This window comes from Notechis scutatus, chromosome Z (genome assembly GCF_049901735.1).
Source record: "Notechis scutatus isolate UNSWTSFEM ecotype Mainland chromosome Z, rNotScu1.2, whole genome shotgun sequence".
NCBI lineage: Eukaryota > Metazoa > Chordata > Lepidosauria > Squamata > Elapidae > Notechis > Notechis scutatus.
In genome coordinates this window covers 130,472,722-130,489,941 of record NC_142025.1, presented here as the reverse complement: position 1 = coordinate 130,489,941, position 17,220 = coordinate 130,472,722, and positions in this window count along the sequence as shown.

Sequence of the window (17,220 nt, the reverse complement as noted above, 5' to 3'; positions counted from 1 at the left end):
AGATCGCTGCTGATATCTTTGCTCCTGGACGGTCCAAACGGATCTAAACCATCCCGAAGAGATGGTGAATGTAAAGAGTGCACCCTGTAGATCCCAGGGACACCGCAAAGTCCCTGGTAGATACAGGAGAAGCTCTTTTGTCAGCGGCAAAGAGGCAGCCATTAAAGCTGCTGAAGTTGGGACAGCTCCAAAATGAAAGAGAACGGAAAGAGAAAGTGTGCTGGTTGGTGAAAATTTTTTCTTTATTTTAAGATTTGAAAGGACACCCTAAGGAAAAGAAATAATCTGTTAAAGTTTTGACAGAAGTGATTAAGCAGCAATTTTAAACAGGAAGTCAAAGTAATATTTTTTTTTATTTTTTTTCTCATTGCTGGATTTTTTACACATGATTTTAGATTTTGAAACGGGACTATTTTTTTTCTCTTCTTCCACCTATTCTTTCTTTCTTTTTTGACTTTATAATATTTTAGGCTAGAGACTCCCTTCTAGTCATCTTTTTAAATATCTTCTTCCATTTTTAATTAATTTTTATTATATCTTGTTTGGAAAAGGAGGGTGAAAGTGAAAGCAGAAGAAACTTTGTAACACTGCCAACTAGAGGCTTGGAAATATTCTATCTCTTTTTTTTCTTGACCAGACAAAGCTGAGAAAGAACTGAGACTTCTTTTCAAGGACATTGCCTGTTTGATAAGATAGAGGGAAGAGGATGGGAGAATATTGTTGCAGGTGCTCTTCTGGGTTTCTATCAATAGTTGGAGTCTGGTGTTGAAGTTTATAGAAAAAAAAGGTAATAAGACTCCATTACCACAGTAAGAGACTATCATGTTTACCGATCAGATCGTGAAATTCGTACAGGAGGTGGTGTTGCTATCTTCTATAAAAAGTCCTTACATCTAAAAAATATCCAAGTTACCCAGGAGCTTGCTCTTCCTGAGACCATCATCTGTGAACTATCCTTAAATATCACAATTCGATTCTTACTATGTTACAGAGCACCTGATTATGACATCGAACATGTAAACAAGCTAAATACATTACTAACATGGGCTGCATCCTGCCCATACCCTTTTAGCTTTCTTGGCGATTTCAATCTACCTCATATTGACTGGACCCTAAATGATTGTACAACTGAAATCATACACACTTCTACAATGCTATTACAAATCTGGGACTGGAACAACTAGTAACCAACAACACTAGACTAAACAACTGCCTTGATCTCATCTTCTGCAATAGTTTGAATTTAATTTACGGAATACAAACTAAAGAACCCTTTTCCAGCAGTGACCACAATATGATTGACTTTTGTCTCAACATACGCCCACACAAAAATCACCACAATGATGTAATCCCCAATTGTAAATTCAAAAAAGGCAACTATGATCTTATAGACAACGATCTCTCATCCCTTGATTGGCAATCTCTATTCACTGGATGCAACACTGTTGAAGACCATTACAACATATTTTTACTTGAAGTCAAAAGAGTCATCAAACTATATGTACCAACAACAACTCCCAAAACAAAACAAAAAAGCAGATTACCCATAACAATAAGGAAACTTCAATCCAAAAAGAGATCACTCTGGCGGAAAAACAAATCTGGTCACGTTGCCAATTTCAAAAGCCGATACAAAAATTTATGCCACCAGATAAAGACCGAATGCATCAATTATCACATTAAACAAGAGGAAAACCTTCTAAGCACCAATTCCACCCGTGCTTTTTACAATTTTGTAAACAACAAACTAAAAGACTCAAGGTCTATCCCACCCTTGATAGGACCTGATGGTAAAGACTGCAACGACGACACCATTAAAGCCAACATCTTTAACACATTCTTCGGCTCAGTATTTGTAAACACAGCAATGGATCATGCCCAGTATTTCCTAGCCGTACCACAGATAACAACAATGATCTAATACATATCGATTTTACAGAAGACAATGTTGAAAAAGCACTACACAATCTAAAACCACCTCTATCTACTGGACCGGATGGAATATGTGCCTACTTCTTAAAAAGCTATCCACTGCCATAGCCAAACCTCTAAGCATAATCTTTGAAAAATCTTTCAGGACCAGCTCCTTGCCTAACCTATGGTCACAAGCCACAGTCATCCCCATCTTCAAAAAGGGAGACCCAAGCCTAGTTGAAAATTACAGGCCAATCTCCTTATGCTGCGTCACCTGTAAAGTCATGGAATCAATTATTAACCAATCCATCATCCTCCACTTAGAGACAAACAACCTACTCTCCAATAAACAATTTGGTTTCAGAAAAAAACTATCCTGTAATCTACAACTCTTACACTGCAAAAACATATGGACGACACAACTCGACCAGGGCAAAGCAATAGACGCAATCTACATAGACTTCTGTAAAGCCTTTGATTCAGTGGTACATGACAAACTACTCCTAAAAATAAAATCCTATGGTATCTCTGGACAACTGAATAACTGGATAGAAGCATTCCTGGCAAACAGACAACAAATGGTCAAAATTGGGAGCGTCCTATCAAATTCTGTACCTGTCAATAGTGGTGTCCCCCAAGGCAGTGTTCTAGGACCAACTCTCTTCATACTCTACATAAATGACCTCTGTGATCATATTAAGAGCAATTGTGTTCTTTTTCGCTGATGATGTAAAGCTGTTCAATACCACAGACAATACTGCTACCCTACAAAAAGATCTTGACTATGTATCAGAATGGTCAAACAAATGGCAACTTCAAATCTCAACAAATAAATGCTCTGTCTTACATATTGGCAAAAAAATCAGAAAATAAAATACAAGCTGAATAGTCAAGATCTTGTTGATGACCCAAGCTCTGTAAAGGACCTTGGAATACTCACCTCTAATGATCTAAGTGCTAGAGCCCACTGCAACTACATAGCCAAAAAGGCATTAAGAGTTGTTAACCTAATCCTACGTAGCTTTTTCTCTGGTAATATCACACTACTAACCAGAGCATACAAAACATTTGCTAGACCAATACTCGAATACAGTTCATCAGTCTGGAACCCACATTACGTATCTGATATTAGCACAATTGAGAAAGTCCAGAAATATTTCACAAGAAGAGTTCTCCACTCCTCTACTGCGTTGTAGAATACCTTATGCCACCAGACTTGAAATTCTAGAACTAGAAAACCTTGAATTACGCCGTCTTCGGTCTGATTTAAGCATGGTATATAAAATCATACATTGCAATGTCCTACCTGTCAATGAATACTTCAGCTTCAACCATAACAACACAAGAGCACACAATAGATACAAACTCAAAGTTAACCGCACCAAACTTGATTGCAGGAAATACGACTTCAGCAATAGAGTGGTCAATGTCTGGAATACTCTACCCGACTCTAGTTTCTTCCCCAAACCCCAAAAACTTTAACCTTAGACTGTCTACTATTGACCTCACCCCTTTCCTAAGAGGTCTGTAGGGGCGTGCATAAAGCGCACCAACGTGCCTACCGTCCCTGTCCTATTGTTTCTCTTATTCTTCTTATTTTTCTTATATGTACCCATTTCATGTATTCACAACTATGTATACACTTATACTTATTATCTTGTAAACAATTGGCAAATCAAATAAATAGATAGATAGATAGATAGATAGATAGATAGATAGATAGATAGATAGATAGATAGATAGATAGATAGATAGATAGATAGATAAATAAATAAATAAATAAATAAATAAATAAATAAATAAATAAGACTCTGGAGAAGAGAGTTATACATTTTAACAAAACCCTTGGATAACCAAACAAGGTGCAGTGTGCTCTTTTTACTTTTTTGAAGCTGGGCTATTTCTTACTTTAACAAACCCCCTCCTTAGTAGCTTACTTTTTGTAATAGCTATTTGGATCTCTGGCCTTTTGGAACTTGTTTTTGTCTTTCTTTTTGTTTTTGAAGTCTAATGATTTCCTTCCTTTTTCTTTTCTTTTTTTAAGGGAGTAGTCTCTTTTCTTTTTTCTCTCTCCCTCCCTTGTATTTTTTTTTCTATTTACCTTCCATATTGTTTTTTTTTTTTTTTGTGGCTTTCTTTTTTTGTTATGCATGCTTTTATACCTGAGACTTTTTAATTGGATTAAGGTGTTGAAGAACCTGAAGAACTTTTCTTTTCTCTTCTTTAGTTTTTTATTTTTTATTTTTCCGCCTGTTCCAGGATTTAACATTTTTTCTTTCTTTGTGTGTTTTTCTTCCATTTTTGAGTTTTTACTGCTATCTAACCAATCGCTGGATTAAGGTATGCAAGAACCTGATTTTTATTATTATTATTATTATTATTATTATTTGGCTTCTTTTTTCCCACTATTTTTACTTGGAATTACAATTGGTTATTTCACAAGTAGATTAAAGTCTAGAAGAACCTGAAGATTTTGAATTGTCTGAAATGAGTAGGAAAACAACAGCCCCTTGTTTCTCAACTTCTACTTCTTCCTCTTCACCATCTGGAGGACAACGCTCAATACAGACAATGTACAGCAAGAAAAAGAACAGGAAAAAGTCACGCTGCAGATGATTATGCAAGGAATTCAAAATATACAAATAAGAACAGAGAATATTGAAAAGAGAACAGAGAACATTGAACAAAAACAGGAAAAACTGATGAAAAGGTGGAGAACATTCAACAAATGATGATGAAGTATGATGAGAGATTCCAAAAAATTGAAGAAGATAAACAAAGAGATAAGAAGATTGGAGATATTGATAGCAGATTAACTGTAGTTGAACAAGATAAAAGTGGGGTGTTGAGATGGGAGATGGACAGATCAGAATTTTATCTCAGATTCCAAAACATAGAGGAAGAAAAGGGACAAAACCTAGCTGAGATAATGATAGAAATTTTGGCTAAACCTCTGGAAATAACTAAAGTGAAGATGATGGATGGAATAGATGAGGTTTATCGAGTCTTCACAAAATATGCAATGAGAAATAGCTTACCAAGTGAAGTTCACATTAGATTTACAAAGAAACCCATTAAAACACAAATATTGCAAGTGGCAAGAGAGAAAACGTTGAAATAAGGGCAAGGAGATTCTGGTTTTAAAACAAATACCCAGAAAAGTGAGAGAGATAAGAAGAGAATACCGATTTCTGACTAAAATTCTACTTAAAAAAGAGGTGAACTATAGATGGCTGATTCCAGAAGATTTAATGTTCACATGGCAAGAACAGAGACATAGAATTGACTCAATTGAGAAAGCTGTATTATTTTATAAAGAATATTTTGGAGGGAAAGAGGAGGAGGCAGAAAAAGAAATGTCACTAATTGAATTCCAAGAGGACTGCAAAATAGTGACTGAAAAGGAAGAAGGTGCAGTAGGCAGAATGGTGGAAGTCAAAGAACAGTGTGAACCAAGAACTACGAGAGCTGCTAAACCTAACTACAAAATATAACCATGGAAGAGAAAAAACTGATTACAATTTACATAAATGGACTTAACTCAGCTGTTAAAAGAAGGAAAACTTTCCATAAATTAGAGAAATTAAAATTTGATATAATCTGCCTACAAGAAGTACATATTAAAAAGCAACATGAACAATTGCTGATACAGCCAAAATTAGGGAAAATATTTACTTCTTTGACACAATGCAAGAAAAGAGGAATGGTTTTATACATTAAAGATATTATCCCAGCAAAATTGATCTATACCGATGACAATTGAAGATTACTAATGGTGGAAATAATGGACAATAATATGAAAACACTCCGAATTGCAATCTATGCCCCGAATGACAATCAAGAAGAATTTTATAGAAAATTACATATGAAAATAATTGAACTGGACTATGCTAATATTGTTATGATGGGAGACTTTAATGGAATTGTAGATAATAAATTGGACTATACAGTACAGAAAACAACAAAGCAAAACAGAAAGACTCTCCCTAAATCCTTTTTTTAAATGATAGATGAAATAAATTTAAAAGATACATGGAGAGAAAGAAATGCTAAGACTAAACAATACACCTTCTATTCAAACAGACATTTATCATGGTCCAGAAAAGACATGATATGGATATCAATAGAATTGTTAGCCAAAATGCAAGAAATAAATATTGAAACAAGTACTTGGGCAGATCACAATCCAAATGACAATTAAATGGAAAGGACAAAGAAGAAGATCTAGATGGATGTTAAATAATACTATATTAAAGGAAAAAGACTTCACACAATGGATGGAGAAAGAATTGGCTTTTTTTCTTTAGAGAAAACAAAAAAGAAGATACATCAATGCAGAATGTATGGGCTGCATATGCCAGAAGCTTGTTAATAGACTATACAAGGAAAAGAAATACCATGAAAAGACTAGCCTCTAAGGCTTTAGATGATGAGTATAAAGGACTTGAAAAAGAGCTACAGAAAATGCCACAGAAAAAGGACATTAAGTTAAAGATGGATATAATTAAACATAAAATGGGACTAATGGAAAAAGAAGAACTAGCACAGAAAATCAGAAGTGCGAAACAGAACTATTTTGAAGATGCAAATAAACCAGGTAGATGGTTAGCATACAAATTGAGAAAGGAGAAAGAATCAAGGAAATATTGCAATTAATAGATGACCAAGGCCAAGTTTACTACCAAGTATGGTAGTAAAGACAAGAAGGAAATTATATGAGACTATAATGGGAAACTATACACACAAGAGAATATTGATGAGGAAAGAGTTAAACAGTACTTACAGAATGCTAATCTACCCCAGATACCTACAGAGATTGAAACAATGTTAGAAAGCAATATAACGATGATGGAGTTAACTGAAGCACTTAAGAAGCAAAACAATGGAAAGGCACCAGGCCCAGATGGACTTCCGGCAGAATTTTATAAAACACTACAAGAATCGTTGAACCTTCCATTGCTAGAAGTTATGAATGAAGTTATGTTGAGAAGAAGATACCCAAATCATTGTCAGAAGCTTATATTACACTAGTCCCAAAAGAGGAGGCCAATCCATTACAAATCAAGAACTGTAGACCTATTTCCTTACTAAATGCAGATTATAAAATTTTTGCTTCAAAATTTTGCTTCAGAAAGACTTACAAAATACTTAAACAATTTTATCCACCCTGATCAAAATGGATTTCTGCCAAAGAGACAAATTAAAGACAATATGAGAGTAATCTTGGACACTTTGGAATACTACGAGGCACACCCTGAAAAGCAAATGGCTTTGATATTTTTAGATGCACAGAAGGCATTTGATAATGTGAATTGGCAATTCATGTTATTACAGCTCGAACAGATGGGCTTTGGTAAAAAATTTATTCAAGCAATAGAAGCTATATATCATAACCAAACAGCAAAGGTAATGATAGAAGGAGAACTGACAGACTCTATTGATATAAGAAAAGGAACAAGACAAGGGTGCACACTATCACCTTTGTTGTTTGTGTTAACCTTGGAAGTGTTAAACAGAAATATTAGAGAAGGATATAAAAGGGATGAAAATTAAAAAGGAAGAATTCAAGTTGCAATCATTCGCAGATGATCTGGTTTTCATTTTAGAAGATCCACTAGAAACAGCATCAAAACTGATAGAAAAGATAGAGGTATATGGAAAGGTGGCTGGTTTGAAAATAAATAAAGATAAAACAAAGATCTTGACAAAGAACATGCTATCAGGACAAAAGGAAGAACTGGTGGATGTACTGAAAATTCAGGTCACGAATAAGATCAAGTACTTGGGGATACATTTGACAGCAAGATGTAATACATTAAAATAGAATAATTATATCAAAATTAAGCAGCAGATAGCGCTAGATTTGGCGAAATGGGAGAATTTACAACTGTCATTAATAGGGAGAATATCAACAATCAAGATGAATATACTACCCAGAATTTTATATTTGTTCCAAACAATTCCAGTTAGGCTTGGAAAAGATTATTTTGAAGATTTAAATAAAATTGTGTTGAAATATATATGGCAAGGTAAGAAAGCGAGAATAAAGTTAAAACTTTTACAAGATGCCAGAATTAGAGGAGGTTTTGGCTTGCCTGATTGGGAGTTGTACTATCAAGCTGCAAAGCTGATGTGGGCCAAGGAATGGATAACACTAAGAAACACTAGATTGTTGACATTAGAAGGTCATGATTTGTTGTTGGGCTGGCATGCCTTTCTATGGTATAAGGGAACTAAAACGCAGGGCTATTTTACAAGACATTATATATCTTTGTGGTTAAATTGGGAGAAGATCAAAAGACAATGTTATTTGAAAATTCCAGTTTGGTTATCGACCATTGAAGCATTTTCCTATCCTATAATATATAAAAAGGAACAAACAGTTAGATATGGTGAAATATTGAATGAAAAGGGTGAACTTAAATCTATGCAAAAATTAGAGGAACAAGGTATAAAGATGAATTGGTTTTCATATGCGCAAATACATTCAAGGTATGACAAAGATTCTAAAACAGAAGGTTTCTACGATAAACTGACTGATTTAGATAAGATTTTGACAGGTACTGATGAAAAGGTGATTAAAAAGATATATGGATACTTATTAGAAATTAAACTAGAAGAAGAACAAGTTAAAGAAACTATGATTGCTTGTGGGAAGAATTTTGGACATGGGATTGATCTAGAGAAATGGCAAAAATTGTGGTCTCAAAATTATAAGATGACAATGTCAACAGCATATAAAGAAAATTTGTATAAGATGTTTTACATGTGGAATTTCCCCCCAAGAAGAATAGCAAGAATTTTCAAGAACAAATCCAAAAAATGTTGGAAATGTCATCAGATACCAGGCTCATATTACCATATGTGGTGGACTTGTGCGGATGCCAAAAAATATTGGACTAAAATCCACACGTGGTTGGAAAAAATGACAAAAAAGCATATAGACTTGAAATCAGAGATATTTTTATTGGGAGTTTACTATATATGAAATATATAGTAAAGAATTGAAATACCTGATTGTAAATGTATTAACAGCGGCTAGGATTGTGTTTGCTAAAAACTGGAAAAATGAGAAAATACCATTACAGGAGGAAATCATTAAGAAAATATTGGAATGTGCTAAAATGAGTAGATTGACATTTGAAATCAGAGAACAAGATGATAAACAATTTTATAAAATTTGGGAACTATTCTATCAATGGTTAGACAATAAAACATGGTAATGAAATATGTAGATTCTTAGAAAATAATAAATACATAAAGATGTATTCTTTTCTTATTATATCTACAAAATGATTGTACGATAGATTTGAGATGATAAAATGAACTATCATAAAACAAATTAAGTAAAATATGGATTATTTCGTAAAACATGAATGAATAAAAGTATAGTCAAATGATTGATTAACAATATTAATGTACTTAATATTTGATTGAAAATATGAGAATATATACAATGTAATTGTAATTGAAGACTACAAAATGGAAGCACAAAACAATTTGTAAACCAACCGACACACTGTATGTATATATATGGAATATGGCTTGATGTTTTTATGTTTTGTCTGTCTATGTTTGTCTTAAAAACCAATAAAAATTTATTAAAAAAACATAGACCATAATGTAAATAGCAGAAATTCTTCTGCATTGAATTTGTGTTGAGTCTCCAAAATAAATTGATTAACTTTAGGACTATGTCACACAAATTTTCTGTGCAGGATGTGATCTGATCAGTTATAGACATACAGTATTATGTTGGAAGTAGTGTGTCATGGAAGTTTGGGACAGAAGCATCGGTAAACTATAAAGCAGAGGTTTGGGAATCACTCAGGTATCTGTTAAGCAAGACCTTATATAGCTTTAATGAAGATGAAATAAAGTGGAACAAAATCATTGTCTTGGTGTTAATCCAATAATTATGATACCAGAAATAGAACAGAATAACTGAAAGGAGATAAAAGTTACATTTCAATCATTTATTCTTTCCCTAAAATATATTATCTTCAGCCAGCCAGATTAGGGAGTTAATAATGACAGATACATACATGGGATCATCAAGAAGTTCTTCAGATGGAAGTTTTTTAAAGGTGACTTGATCAGACATCATGTAGATCAGAGAAATAATGCCACCAATGATGAAATCACCTGAATGGTAAGACTTGTATTTAATACTAGGGTTGCCAATGGTGCATGCCCAATGATAGCACATCACCTGAAAAAGCCATATTATCATGCACAGCCTGAAGAGTAACATAGCAAATCACAGATGTGCTTTGCCCAAATGATCATTGATATGGTTTTTAAATATAGAACAACCTAACATTTTGGCTCTTTCTCTTGGGTGTGCTAAATGTAGAAATATACAAGAAAAACAAAGTCCAGCATAATCACTCTTGATTAGATTCCTGTTTTGCTCTGTTCTTTGGAAATCCCTAGAGTCCAGAAAAGTAGAATTAAACTTGGTCTATTACAGGGTACACCATCCCTGGATCAACTGTTTTTTTGCAGCAAAAATTGTAGCAAAAAGATCATGATCTCATCTTGGTGTAAATGCTTTTGTGACATTTTGTGTAGCAGTCAAAATATATTGACAGCCCCCTCAGAAAAGACAGTTCTCAAAAGCAAAGAAGACCAATGAAAATAAATAAACAAGCAAACAAATAAATAACATAAATACGAGAAAAAGAACAAGTTTTCCTTCCTCGTACTAGTATAGATGGTATAGATGGCATGACATGGAAGCCAGGTTTGCATTTAAAGTAGGCTTCCAAAATGTGGGGGGGTGGAATTAATGAAAAGGCTTCATTATCTTTCAAATATATATATATATATATGTTTTCTGAGGTTCTCACGGGTATTTGTATGTGGATCTTTGGTTGTTCGGGTTTTCTCCTGCGTAAGATTGGAAGTATCTAGGCAACGTTTTGATGAAGTCTCATTCATCATCTTCAGGCTTGTGTCTTCGGCTCTGTGCTTCTCAGAGTGATGTGAGCTTGCAGCTGCTTCTTCCTTTTAACTGCTAGTGGGGGTGTGACTTGATTGGGTGGGGGCTTGGCTGTGTTCTCATTGGTTGGGGGTTTGGCTGTGTTCTCATTGGTTGGGGGATTGGCCGTGTTCTGATTGGCTGGAGGAGTGTTCTGTTCAGGTGGGGGCTTGGTTGTGCTCAGGTTAGTCTTAGTTGCTGGGGGAGGGTTTGAAGTGGGTAGTGATGCTAGCCTACTGCTGGGCCAGAATGGTTTTTTCTTCATCCTGATTGGTTGGGAGTCTTGGTCTGTGTTTATTGGTCTTGGAGTTTGCTGTGTTCTGCTTGATTGGTGTTTCTAATATCTTCTGTCTGTTTTGTAGCTTTTTTTGTCTTGATTGGCAGGCAACATTGTGTTTCTTGTATTGGAGGCTTTTAGTGTGGCTTGGCTTCGAGTAAACAGACGGCTATCATTTATTAGGAAGCTAGGTTTCATCTGGGTGCCTGGTTGGGGTGTGTTTGAGCTGGAGGTATCGGGGTGTGTGTATGTGTGTGTGTGCAAACAAAAAAATCTGAGAGTGCAAACAAAAAAATCTCCACACCACAAGCCAGGCAAACACCTGGGCACAAACAGACCCCCCCGATACCTCCAGCTCAAACACACCCCAACCGGGCACCCAGTTGAATTTCACAACAGTTGAATTTCCAAACCAAGAATTAGTTATAATCTTTGTTATAACAAATAATCTTTGTTAACAACAAAATTTAAAATAGGGAGAAATCATGGATGGAATGCCACTAAGAAGCAAAGCTAAGAGGAAGTAGGAAATTCTTACATTTGGGCTAAGAAGAAGAATTGGCATATATTAAAAGAGAACAAGTAGGATGTAGGAAAAAATATATATGGGAAGCTGCTTGAAAGAGATTGCAGAAAAGAAAAATAGTGCGTAATTGAAAGAAACTTTTTCTTTTCCTTCTCTCTTGTAGTAATGGATTAATGGTGTGGGTCCTACCAACAGGTTTACTCTAAAATGTTACACTTTTACGTTGTTGCATAGCATAAAACTACCAAGAATATTTGTTTAGATTTTAGACAAATAGTGATGCGTTTCTGTTGTTTAATTTTTTAATATAATCTTCCCCCTCACTTCTCTCCTTCCACCAATATTCTAAACTATATTCCAGTGTGTTTCTTCTGGATCAGTTGGAAGACACTGTTCAATTCAATATAAATATAAATATATATGAAGTGCTTACATTGTTCTTGATTATTATTATTTTTTTTGGGGGAGTACTGTTTCTGAATAAATTTAAAAATTGAAAGAAGCTCCAGATGTAACTGGACTAATAACTGTACTAAATAAATATAAACAAAAAGATATCACATGTGTTTCTTTATTAGCTGCTCCTTTCTGTTCAGATCAGGTCTCATAACAGTTATGTAGCATTTGGGAAAGAAGATGCAGCAAAGTAATCCAGCTGCAGAGGTCAAAATGGAGAAGATCTCCATAGCCACCATGTATTTCCCCTTGGGGCTCAGATGGATGGGAACAAAAACATCCAGACAGTATTAAAAAAAACATACTAAAAGTGATAAATTTGGCTTCATTAAAGCTATCAGATAACTTCCTGGCTAGAAAGGCCACTATGAAGCTGATAGAAGCCAAGAAACCCATATAACCAGGGGTGGGATACAACAGGGTTAACTACCAGTTCGGGATTTACGAGCTTTCCTGCCCGCTGTGAGCCGCACACCGGTAAATCGTCATTAGCACACTGCGTGCCAAGGAGCAGCCTTTGAAACAGCCCCCTTTTCCTGTTTTTTTAACTGCAGCTGTGCCTCATTCAGCAGCTGAAGTTGAAAAATCAGGAAATAAAGATCAGGTAAGAGCCTGGGTGGGCAGGTGCGCAAAAACATCAGCAAACATAGAACTGGTTATATGTCTGCTGCTCTTCAGAGCTACTGATTCTACAGAGGTGGACAGAACCAGTAGAAACCCACCCCTGCATATAACCAAGGACAATGTAAAACATGTAGGCTGAGCTTTCATTATATTCTAAGATAATTTCTTCAGCCATGGAATTCATGTCTGAGTCTGGGAACAAAGGAGAAATTGCCAGCCACACTACAAATGGTGATCTGTATTAGCGAGCAAGACAGAACAATGGTGCTGGCCAGTCTTTTCCCCACCCATTTCCTCATTTTGGAGCCTAGTTTGGTGTCCATGAAAGCAAGGACCACTATGATCATTTTCCCCAAAGGGTGATAGAGAAGATGATGCCAAAAGATGTTTGTCTCATGAGACATTTTATTTGGTCAGGTTGTCCAACAAAAAACAAAGTGCAAAAGAAGGAGAAGAAGAGAGAAACAAGAAGAGTATAGGTGAAGGTCCGGTTGTTCGCTTTGACAATGGGAGTGTCCTGTGTTTTAATGAAGACTACCAGAACGACAGCTGAGATGAAAGAAAAAAAGACAGCAACACTGGTCAAGGTGATTCCTAAGGGTTCTTTGTAAGACAAGAAGACTGTGTGTTTTTAAATGCACAGATCCTGATTCTTGTTAGAGTAGTTTTCTTCAGGACATTGGATACAGTAATCTAAATCTGGAAGAGAAATAGAGATGTCAAATATTCAAGGTTAAATCATCCATCCCCAACTTTCAGAAATATAATATTTCAGTGCCTGAAATTTCCAGGTATTCATCACAAAGCCTGGGAATTTGAAATTCAACTTATCTAGAAAGTTATTAGCAAGAAAATCCAATTTGTCTGAGAAGAGATCTTTTGAAAATAGATTACTCCCTCAGATATGATTTCATTTTATTTATACATTTGCAATTGGATTGTGCCTCCCACTTACCCTATTGCTTTATGGAAAATACATTGTAATATTACAACATGGCAGCAATATTTATAATAATATCAAATAACATTTCCCCCCCAAAAAAAGTTTTGCTTTTGCTAAATTTGATGGAATTTGGTAATGTTGGAATCTTGAGAAATGTGAAATTAACTTTTAATGACTACAATGCATTTAATGTCATAAAGTTTGCAACATGCAGCGTGAGTTCAACAGAGTCAACTGGTTTGCTGCTGATTTTCATTTGTACTCAGTGTCTGATGCATCTCACTGCAATGTGCAAAAATTGTCAATCAGTATTGATGGAGTTCAGTAGCCCTGATAATTGTTCTTCCATTGTGACAATGTCCTGGTGAAAGCTTTCAACATGTTTGTCACTGACTATACCTACATTTTTGGGAAAGAAGTTGGAGTGTGAATGCAGAATAATATATATGCAGAAGATGGAGTGTGAATGCAGAATGTGAATCTTCAGTGACATGTTGCACTTTGTGGTTTTGTATGCTGTAAAACATTTGTCAACCAGATGAATATAGTGCTTTATAGTTACCAAGAAAATTGTCAATGAGATCCTTGAAAGTGTTCCTGGGGGTTCTTATGGCCCCATTCATATATCTTCAAACTGCTTGTGATTGATGACATATTCAATATGTGGACCAACAAAAATACCTTCCTTAATCTTAGCATCAATTATTTTTGGAAACTTGTGCATCAAATAATAAAAAACTTTACCTCTCTTGTTTATCAGTTTCATAATTTTTTTTCATCAATCTGAGTTTTATGTGAAGTGAAGGCAAAGACAGAGTAATGATTCTCTTTCAGTGATTCTCTTTCAGAGCTGTCCCATTTGCATATGTAATAAGAGTACTTGGTATATCTGAGATGCATTTTATTGATGTTTCTTCCTCTGTTGTTAAAACCTTATTCATTCTCTATAATACTAGCTGCCTATTTGTGTATTTATTATAGAACTCAATAATTTAAAAATCAATATCATGGAATTCTCCGAGTTATACATAGCCTTGAGAGACAGAGAGAGTGGGAAAGAGAGAGAAAGAGAGAGTGGGGAGAGAAATGGAGAGAGATGCGATCGATCGATAGATAGATAGATGGATGGATGGATGGATGGATGGATGGATGGATGGATGGATGGATGGGTGAGTGGGTGGATGGATGGATGAATGGATGGATACCAATACCAAATATTATCAACCTTCCCTAAACCAGACAGAAAAAACAACAACAAGGTAGGCTAATTCTACATTGTTACAATGCTATATTAAAAGAATGTTGAAAGTTCAAATATACAAAACCATTTTCTGCCACTTTTAACTGATTCATCCATTAATGCAGATCCTTTTAAGTATTCTTTTTCTGACCCCTTAGGTATTGGGGAAGCATCTCTTCCCCTTCTTTCCTAAGGGCATTGCCACATTCCATTACAAAACATCTTGCATGGTATCTGTTACCTATCTGGTTGGAAATTTTCCCTTCAGGGCAATGAAGGCATTTGTAACAGCAAAATGGCTTCCCTTCTATTTTGATCTTGCTGTAAACCATGGAGCAATTATCATTGCACAATAAAAGAGGTTGATTCTGTAAATAAATGAAAGTGGAATGCATTTAGAATTTCAACAATTTCACTCTATAAATCAGGGGTGGGCAATTAATTTCTGTCGGGGGCCACATGGAAAATCAGATCTGCGTTCGAGGGCCGAACCAATTTTATAAAAGGCCATTATAAAGGGCCCATTATAAAATGCAGCAAATTATATATAAGAATCATTTACCTGTTCAGTGGGACAAATCCAGTCTGTCTTGGGCTTGAACAAGTGCACTGAAATCTGGCGGAATATCTGAGGTGACTATGCGAAGGACAGCTGAGATGTGGTCATCAGTGATAGAGGATCTGTGTCTGGATTTGTTGAACTTCATCACTGAGAATGTCTGTTCACATATGTAGGTAGATCCAAAGAGGACTAGAATTTTCAGAGCATGTCTCCTCATGTGTGGAAAGTTCTCCTCTTTGAGTGATGAGTAAAACTCAAGCAGTGGGACAGACCTAAAGTGCACTGCCAGAAGTGTGTCAGACTGCAAGTCAATGAGTTCCATCTGAACATCACTGCGTGCATTATCCACATTGCAGATGAAGGGAGAAGAAACCATGTCCATTTCACTCTCAAGTGTTTTGAAGTCTTGAAATCGCCTTGAAAACTCAGCATGCAGTGCTTCTAACATGGATGAGTACCTGTGGAGGTGATCAGCTGATGGTTTGGCTTCCTTCAGTGTTGGCATGTGAGTAAGAATATTATTCCCCATTTGGCTTGAGAGAAGCTGCAACTTTCTCATGAAAGCCTTCACTGCGCTGTACATTTCATGCACAAAAAGGCCCTTGCATTGCTGTTTGACATTCAGGTCATTCATCCAAGAAGTCACATCTACAGCAAAACTAAGCCAGCCAGTCTGCATCTGAAAGCTGAGGGATGTCATTTCCCTTGTTCTCACAGAACTGCCAGATCTCCTCTCTTAGGTCCCAGAAAACTTTCAGGACTTTTCCCAGGCTCAGCCACCTGACATTTGCGTGGTAGCTGATGTCACGATGTTCAGACTCATTTTCCTCCAATAGTGCAACAAACTGTCTGTGATTCAGTGCTCTTGCTCTGATGAAGTTAACGGTTTTAGTTACAACATCAACAACATGGTTCATTTTTAATACTGACCTACACAACACTTCCTGATGTATAATACAATGCAAAAATGACAATTTCTGCTCAGGGTTAATTTCGGTAACTTTATCCTGCATTCTCTTCAAAAGTCCAACATTTCTCCCCATCAGATTTGGACAACTATCTGTTGTCACACCTACAAGTTTGTCCCATTTCAGTCCCAACTTGTCTAAACATGCATTTACTTCCGTTAGGAAATCACTCCCTGTTGTTGTCTCTTTTATTGACTGCATGGCTGCTAGTTCCTCTGTTATTTTGAAGTCTGCAGTGATCCCACGTAAGAAGATGAGTAGCTGGGCAGTGTCTCGTACATCGCAGCTTTCATCCAGAGCCAGGGTAAAAAAGGAAAATGTAACCGCTCTGTTCTTCAGCTGAAACTCCAAATTTCCTGCAATGTCCCCAACCCTTCTCGTCACAGTACGCCGGGACAGAGGGATGTTCTCAAATGCACCCTTTTTCTCTGGACATATTAGCTCAGCAGAGTCCACCAAACACTCTTTAATAAACTCTCCGTCAGAAAACGGTTTACTTTGTTTAGCTATTTTATGAGATATGACATAACTTGCTTTGGTATCTGTATCTCTGGATGTGCTAAGTTTTGTAAAAAGTGTTCGTTGAGTTTGCAGCTTGGATAGCAAAATCTCCGACTCCTTTGCTCGCTCTTGGTCAGACAAGTTCCTATATTTATCCTCATGTTTGGTCACATAGTGGCGATTCAGATTATAATCTTTCAACACAGCGACAACTGTACCACAAACT